Below are 9415 nucleotides of genomic sequence, written 5' to 3' on the forward strand. Positions count from 1 at the left end.
ACGAGATGATAAAAAAATTATAATAGATTTTTAAACTGCAATTTTTTTTCTTCTAGATACTTGAATTTTGAGTTTTTGAATACAGATAATCTTTCTTCGAATCCGCGAATAAATTCGATGTAGATGTATAACATTAAGCATTTGTCTTTACAACATAGCGGGGGAATTAATAGCGAATTGCAAACAGCAAAGCAAACGCAGCAGGCAATTCTGAGAAAAAAAATGCTAATCGCGGAAGTGCATCGCGGACGATACGATCGATCCGATCGGCGCTAATTAACTGTCAAATTAACACGAGTTATCGTCCTCTCGAGGGGTCCGTGAGGAAAGGGACCTAAACCCTGACTATCGCGCTTGCTCACTATCGAGATTTATTACGAGCGTGCTCTTGATATTTTTGAATTACATTTTTTTTTAATAGCTGCTTTTGGCCAAGCAAAAATTCAATTGAAAATATGTATCAAACATATTTACAATATGTGTATGTAAAATATTCTCGAAAAATAAAATATGCTATATTTTATGCAAACGAGAAAATAATATAAAATACATTTATGCATACTTTTTTTAAAGATATTAATAGATAAATTCATGCATGAATATATTCTATATTATATTCTTGTTTGCATAAAATATGGCACATATTTTGCGAGAGTATTTTACATTTTATAATGCCGTAACTTATCTGCATTACCTGTGTAAATAATGTATAAAAAAACAGCGCGCGCATTAGCCTCTTAAAGATGCTTGAGGGGAAATTGCACCACGAGGAGCTACGTATATAACGTACGGAAAGGAGCGGTTACCTTGGTATCAATATGAATGATAAATGTAAAAAAGTGGCAACTGCTATGCTATTTTTCATGCAACTTCCGATTACAGCGATTATATATCATTCGCGTCACTCAGCTGTGTGCACTTATTTATATTATTCTAATGCGAATTTATGTAACATTCACGACATATATTCAATTCATGAATAAAAGAGTGATGTGACATTATAAATTATTATTTGATATTTTAAAAACACATAATCATCTCGTAGTCATAAATTTTGCAATTTAAAAATCCATTATAAATTCCTCTCGGTATTTGCCATTATAATTTATATTCTTATAGTTTTACTATATATAAATTCGGAATGCTGCAGAAATACATCAGTAATCAATTGTTTTTATAAACACGAAAAACTAGACACGTACTGCTAATGATGGATGGAAGACATTAATTCAAAAAATGAAATAAGATAATATGCGTGTGTATCTATAAAAATGGATAAAAATTGAAAAAAAAAATTATTACGACACGCAGCGTCCCATCGCGCAGTCTTAAAACACAAATGACTGCGCAATTGTAAAATTCCGCATGGCAACGCAACGAGATTAGCCCACGCCATTCATTGCCGATCCTAATGACGGACACTTTTTTTCTAATCATTCGTCGGAAGAGTGCTCATTATTTCGCAATTCCTCGGTCCTTAAGTGCCAAGGCGTGCACTTAAGTTGCGCGCAATTATTAGCACGATACCGTTCGCGTCGGATTTGCACACGTGTCGGGTGCATTTTCTCGCGATGCAAAAAAGCACGCGGCGCATACTCGGAAACGCACGGTCGGTCATCAACTATTCAAACCGCTGAAGAAGACGCTATTCAAACTTCGCGTTCGACGTGATCATAATCACATAGATCGTAAGGACTAATCCAGACTTTGCCGGATGAATCAGAGTTGCATCGCACTCAAAATGCAGCAGTCTGTGTTCCCAGATTCTTCCATTTTTTGTAAATTACACTCGCATTCCTCTTATATGATTCACATAATTACAACTATAACCCAAAATATAGCATATTTGATTTTTCGAGCTATATATTGTAAATTGGTTTGATATTCATATTTTTAATTGAACTTTTGCTTAGTCAAAAAATATTGCACACAGTGATGAAAATTTACGACTCGCTATTAATTTCGATGTGCTGTAAAGTCGTAAAGCTTAATGTCACACATACATTTGTAACTTAGAAAAAAGATTCTTGTATTAAAAATCCAAATGAAACTTTTCACACTAAAATTACAATTATTTAAAATATCACAAATGTATCTCAATTTTCTTAAAACAACTATGTAAACGATATATTAGAAAAATAATAAATTAAAAAAAAAAATTTACTAAAATTATGAAAGAAATCCAGAGACGTGAAGGTCTGTATCGAATGCTGTGTGGTGAAATAGTGTAGTTTATCTCAACTGCTCCGAGTTCAGAGGCGAACGTAATGCGATGCAACAGGTTCGCGGCAAAGAGTGCCGATTGATCGCGATTCCCACGAATGCGCTGCTCAATACTGTCGGAAATCCAAGATGCGCGAATATAATCGGCCGGCGCGGAAATTGTCGGTTCTACAATGTTGCGCGCGCGAATCGAGCCACGAGGCGCTCGCTAAAAATGCTTAATAAATACGACTGTCGATCGTGCGTGTGCGTAAACGGACCCCGGCGTTTTGTCAGAGACGTGCACTTATCCCATCATGCATGCCGCCCTTTCGTTTCTACCTTTTTCCCTTCGGTTTTCTCGCGCTCTATCGTTTCTACCTACCATCCACCTTCTTCGCACACAGCCAGATATGCACGCACATGCGTTTTAAGTACACGCAAAAGCTATGTTTATCATTCCATACGGCAGCCTTTCCAGGCCCTACCCTCTCTTTACCCATCATTCGTTCGTCCGATGATTTTACCTTAGTACTAGCCATACGTGCATCTATGGGATAAGGGTGTAGTTATTGATCAAAAAATTAAGCAAATTAAAGCAGCATACCAATTTTTTTTCGATTTTAAAAACTATTTAACCGATACTATCTTCTGTCTTAAATAAGACTGATTTGATACTTTAAAAAATTTTTTAAGAATATTTTATAGTTATGTAACTATTAATTAATTTACTTTTTGTATAATAAAATTTTCGAAAATAAACTATATTATGTTTCTTTTTTCAATTCTTATAATGAAAAGTTTTATATATAAATTTGATTTATTGAATAATTTATAGAATGAGAAAATTAATATAATTTCTCTCTTTTTTCAACAATATGAGATTCGTAACTGTCATGTAATTGTCAGATACATAACGTCAATTTAATAAATTAAAATATCTTACAAAATATTATATACGAATCCTCTAATCAAGATGCGCTTTCTTATATATAAGAGAAGCATAGTTGATCAAGCATATATCTGTTCATAAATTTCGCATAGCGAAAAAAAACCACCTCGACAGGGTTGAATCATCACGCACGCGTTTGCGATATTCCGGCCGAATGATTATAATAAATTCGTTCGCAGCATGAGATGCTGCCATAGAGATGCAGGCATGTACGTATACTACGAACCGACATGCAGTAGGTCAATTCGATTCCGCCTTTAATGACTACTCGGGAGGCAGGGGAGGAGGAAAAGCCTTTTAATAACCCTTTCCCTTGAACCCCGTTCGATCAGAAGTTCGAAAGTCGCGGCAAGGTTAAATACTTGTGCTCCGCTGTCCGATGCCCTTCCTTCCGGTTTCCAACAGGGCAACAAATCGTCGCTGATTATTGCGATTAGGATACTTATCTTTTTTCATTTTTTTTTTTTTTTTAGATTTTCAGAAGACGATTTCACGAATGAGAACGAGTTTGTGAATTCGATAATATTTAAATCGTTTCAATTTGAGAATTAAAATTGAATTTTTTTATATATGTATATAAAGAGAAAATAAAAGTTCTACTTTGCATATTTAATATTAACAATTTTATATGATTTTATCATATAAATTTGATAGAAATATAAAATAGAACTCTCTTATATTTCTCTCTCTCTCTTTCTCTCTTATATCTCACATATATTTTTCGAGATATAAATTATCTCTTAAATAATGAGATTTGAAACATAAAAAGATTCACATCAGTATCATATAAAATTCAATTTAATTTTCGATGACATTGAAAGTAATAAAAAAAATTAGAATTCCACGACGCAAGGAAGATTTGTAAGAAGACCGGACGAGGGTAATGAAGAGTTTTCCTTTTGTTGCCTTCTTAAGGTTCCGGAGAGGAAGGGAAGAAAAAAGGACGAAGGGACGGAGCGAAAGGATGGCCACTGGATAATTTCATGTCGACGAACGTACTGCATATGCAAGTGCCACTGCAGTCACGACACGGCGACTGGCTATGTTCACTATTGTGCACGTCGACACGTACACTATCTTCGGAAAGTTCTCCGAACGCATGTATAATAAAAGAGATGACGAAAATTATATATTTGCAAAATTGCCGCGAATATCAAAAGTGGCACATATGAACTAAGAGAAATGCAGCACATATAAAAAGTTAAGTAGCAATTTTATATAGCTTTTACAATTTAACTTTTATAAATTTTATAAAGATATTTTAAAAAATGATTATTTATCTTTTAGATTTGATCAGTGAAAAGACTGAGAAATTTGTCAAAAATACAGATTTATTCTAATTATTTCATGTTTTATTTCTATTAAAATTTCCGATTATTACTGCTACAAAAAAATCCCGTACGCTCACTCTCATACTCTTATACGTGTTGCCTATATTTGGAAACTTTGATTATTTATGCGAATCTTGTAAATTGGCGATATAATGATGTAGTTTGTTTCTAATTATTGATTTCATTATTTGTACGCGTTGCGACTTTCTTGCTTCATCTTGAGCTGAGCATACGCATGTTTTATGATTATGGGAAGAGCATTTCGCAAGTAAAATATCGGAAACGCGACCTTTGCGCAATGAAGTGCGATCGAGATGGCGCGACATATTTTTCTCAATTCGATCGTCTTTGCACAACTGCATAATGCATCATAAAATATAATTTTGAATTTTAAATCGCATCGATGAATTAATTTCGCGACGATCAGAGTTTCAAATGATGTTTGTGTCATAAATTCAACGTGCAATTCTTGTGAATTAAGGCTAGATATATTTTCCTCTCTAAATTTCTATATATGAGCTAAAGATCATTAAATACATATACTAATATATTTCAATTTCAAGAAATAAAAATGTACAAGTTCTTAAGTATTTTTCTTCAGCATTTTAAATATATAAGTTAAATATATAATTGTTAGATTATAAAAATGTATATATAGATTTTATAATTTAACTTTTATAAATTTTATAAAGATATTTAAAAAAATGATTATTTATCTTCTAGATTTAATCAATGAAAAGACTGAGAAATCTAAATCAAAAATAGATTTATGCTAATTATTTCACGTTTTCTATATTTAAAAAAAAAATAGTAATTAATTTATTTAGTAATTAATTTTTAATATGTGATATAATAAAAGGCCAACTTAACGAGCTTATATGCTATTAATTGAAAAATTTATTTATTAATTTACGTCATACTATACAAAAGTTAAGATAAACGTTTTGACTGTACGACAGTCTTTTTCAATATCCTAATAATATGTTAAAAAATTAATTTAGTCATATCGACCTTATTATAAATACAACAATTATGAGATTATATGACGAACGCAGTACAAAATTCATGTTTGTTGGCATGAGTTAGAGCGTCAGATGCTGTTATATTATGTAACTCATGCCAACAAACATGAATTTTGTACTGCGTTCGTCATATAATCTCATAATTGTTGTATTTATAATAAGGTCGATATGACTAAATTAATTTTTTAACATATTATTAGGATATTGAAAAAGACTGTCGTACAGTCGAAACGTTTATCTTAACTTTTGTATAGTATGACGTAAATTAATAAATAAATTTTTCAATTAATAGCATATAAGCTCGTTAAGTTGGCCTTTTATTATATCACATATTTTAATTGTATACGAGCCGAAGTTTAATTTATAAAATATATATAATTAATTTTTAATATAGACTGACTCGATTAAAATTTTTTTGTCATTTTTTTCTTGCAGAAATATAAAACGAATGTTCTGATATCTTAAATCCGTTTCAGAGACATTCACTCATTATACTTTCTGCGAAATCAAATCCATAAGTGACTCCTCGTCAATAAAAACACGGTTTGTAATAATAGCAGTTCTTTCTTCCCATAAACCATGTCATTACTTTTCCAACACTAACTCAATTTCGACATTATTGATTACTGCTGCATGTTTTTAAATGTGCTAACGAGCCTGTGTATTATTCATAGTCTCTTAAATGCCGCGAAAACGCGTTATCACATAATTAAAAAAAAGCGTCTCACTATAAAATTACAATAATTAATATGTATGCATGCATATTAAATCATTTTCAATGATTCGATTTAAATAAGCAAGTTCTTGTTTTGTTCATATATCTTTTATACTTTATACCGATCGCATACCTATTTTATCTTTTAGAAAGAACACATATAACATATAATGTGTAAAATAAAAAATAGATACATATATACGTTTATAAATATGTATCTATTTTTAAAAAATATAAAATCTTTATAAAAAAGATTCAAAAATGACAGGTGATATTATTTTATGATCAAAGTTTCATTGTTTAAAATCGTGTCAACTTACACATTCATATAAATTACTTACTTTTTTAAATTAATTACACATTCATATAAATTCATTTCGTATTCATTTCGTCTGTTATTTACTTAACACTTTACCTGCTTGTAAACAAGCGAACATTTTCACTTCTATGCGTATACAGAAATAATATCAATAACAGACACAAACTACGCATATCCATTTTCCATATATTTTTCCAGAATATAAAAGAACAAACGACCATATACACAAAATTGACACTGAATGCGACATGCGCGCGTGTCGACGAGAAAAATAAAGAGCAAAACAAAACAAGCAAGAGACTCACCCTTGAAGTCGTGCACTCGAAACGTCAGATTCCAAGGACCGGGTAGCACCAAACTCTTTGGATGGCGATCAAAGAGAAGAAGAGGGGAGCAGGGCCGATGCACCCACGAGACGGGTTGTCGTAAAACGGTGATTATGCAACACGCAACTGGTGGCGCACACGCGACGCGGGCGATTGAAAGCAAAAACGTCAGTGTCGCGACGAACGTCACAGACGTCGTCTACGTCGCGTGGACTATTATCGAGCGTGTCGTGTCGAGAGAAAGAGACGTACGTGCACGCGGACCGAAAGCGCGGCAGAGATATAGAGAGACAATATACGAGAAAGAGAAAGGTTATGTCGGCAAACGCGCAAGAAGGAGAGAAAAAGAATGAGAGACAGGCTCGAAAGAGAACAAGACAAATAAGATACGCGAAGAGGTTAGGTTATATATTCGAGTGCTTACAGGGGCGTTCACTCGCGAAGCACCGCTTTCACAGCCGTGAGAGTAGGCCGCTCCGGCTTGACAGCTCGAGGGCGAAAGAGAGTCAACGAAACCCGTGAATCCCCGACGAGACACTAACGCTCGCTCACCACACTGTCCGCGTACTGTCGAGCGCGTCTATGTTCAAATGTTCACTCCGCTCAGGAGCTCGCGCTCGCGCGAACTCGGCCGTCCTCGGCCGCGCTCGGCTCGTCGGCCGCGCCGCCGACGTCCGCGCTCTCGCGCGCCCTATTATCGGCGATACTACACTATTGTGCGCCGTATTTACACTATTTACACTATCACTCGTTGTCAGAGAGTGTATATGTATAAATATATATTCAACGTCGATATTACGATTATCATATCGCGTACGCGTAGCAAGGAGAGAAAAATTTCTAATTTAAACGCTAATTCACACAATTTGACATATGTCATATATATATTAATTATGAATAAATGAATTTATTCCGCCACATTTTTTTATCTGCGTACTCGCGTATAAAAAATTTCTAATTTGTATATATTAAAATTCTCACGAACTGAGCTGTTGCACTTAACTCGAAAACTTTTTACGACACGCGCGAAATAGTTCTGTAGCGAGGAGTCTAGTATATATTATACGGAAAAACGTAAATTATATATAAATATACGCGTCCGCACATATATCACCACGTAACTACAAGTCCCGAAATTCCAGACTAACGGTACACAGTATTACCATCTTGAGAAACTTACTCGAATTTGCGAGTTGCATAAATCATGTTGGTACCGCTGTCAGCGATAAATATTTATCTTTATCTGAAAGTTGTCTTTCTTTTATTGTCTAACCTCACATTATTATAAAAATGCGATCGAGTTTATTTCTTTACAAGGAATAAAAATATGTTTTGTTAAATATCGATCGTTTTCTATTTTTTTCTCTCTCTCTCTCTCTCATCTCTCTTATTATGTCAATTATTTTATTTAATTCTAGAAAAAATTATTGGACAAAATACAAAATTAATTCTTTGTAATTATGTAAAGCTATATATAAATCTCTCTAGACAATTTTTCCTTTTCTCCCGCATGCAATACTTACTTATATTATTCATGCAGCGTCCGATATCTAACACTCGATAACCCGACACTCAGCATCTTATACATTCGGATAAACGCGACCCAGAAACGGACGACCGCAATTTGATGGAGTAATGAAAATACTAAGCGTTGAAGTCACTAAACGCACGCGACGAGTGACTCGACGATCTCTCCGAGCGCGAAGGAGCGGGAGCGCGGTTTTTTGGCGTTCAAATCTCTCGTACTGTAATCACGAACGGCGGTCGTTCATATTGCGACACGATTCACTTGAAGTTGCCGCGAACGACGATAAATATATGTGCATCGAGCGGTAGTTTGCCGCCAAATTCGAGTACGAATAAAACGATTTAGATTTGATTCTTCTATGAGCGTCCGCAGAATTTTTCTCAGGAACCGTAATGACTTTTGTTTGTTTTTTAATTTTTGTCCTTTCTTAATTTTTAAAAATTTAACTTTTTTGTTTATTTGTTTTATTTTCATTTTTCTTTATATTAAATGTGCAAATAAATTTTTGGATTTGTTATCTTTATTGCTGCATTGATGAGTTAATACAATAAGTTAAAGTGAGATAAATATATTTTGTTTCACTCTAACTTACTGCACCGGTGTACACTAGTTCATCAGTGCAGCAATAAAGAACAAACCTGTAGTGTTCATTCAAAGGGATAACAAATGCTTAATTTTTTACTGATTCTATTTCACTGATTGGAGCAAAATATGTAATAAAATATAATTTAAAAACCCAGAACGACAAATACATCAAGAAATCTATTATCGCAAATAACTTACTTTTTATTTCTATCTTCGAACTTGTTGATGCTCGCATTCACAATGCGAACCGGTAATTTCGCGTAGAGACAAAATGACATCATTAAGGTTGATCATGAGAGAGATATAGTTCGCACACACATATACACAATAAAAACTGAGGCAGCTATTTAAGCCCGACAAAGTGAGTCATTGAGAATCGCGTCGCTAACACGATCACGTTTATAACGGTGTCTCTTGTTTATTTCGCTCGTTTAT

At 33.8% G+C, this 9415-nt stretch overlaps 1 protein-coding gene and 1 long non-coding RNA gene across 2 annotated transcripts in view; one reads left to right on the forward strand and one right to left on the reverse strand.

Annotated features, from left to right (window-relative positions):
- LOC114933500 (uncharacterized) overlaps window positions 1–4370 on the forward strand; it is a 140615-nt gene extending 136245 nt beyond the window's left edge. Inside the window, exon 3 of the long non-coding RNA XR_014925083.1 lies at window positions 4070–4370. This is a non-coding gene — a long non-coding RNA (uncharacterized LOC114933500). The remainder of the gene's footprint in view (window positions 1–4069) is intronic.
- Window positions 1–7475, reverse strand: part of Ntan1 (N-terminal amidohydrolase 1) — a 58882-nt gene extending 51407 nt beyond the window's left edge. The window contains exon 1 of the mRNA XM_029306117.2: window positions 6847–7475. The gene's annotated coding sequence lies outside the window, so the exon portion shown is untranslated. The remainder of the gene's footprint in view (window positions 1–6846) is intronic.
- Between the last annotated feature and the right edge of the window lie 1940 nt (window positions 7476–9415).

Source organism: Nylanderia fulva, unplaced genomic scaffold (assembly GCF_048542155.1).
Source record: "Nylanderia fulva isolate GAGA-0341 unplaced genomic scaffold, ASM4854215v1 Scaffold3, whole genome shotgun sequence".
Lineage (NCBI taxonomy): Eukaryota > Metazoa > Arthropoda > Insecta > Hymenoptera > Formicidae > Nylanderia > Nylanderia fulva.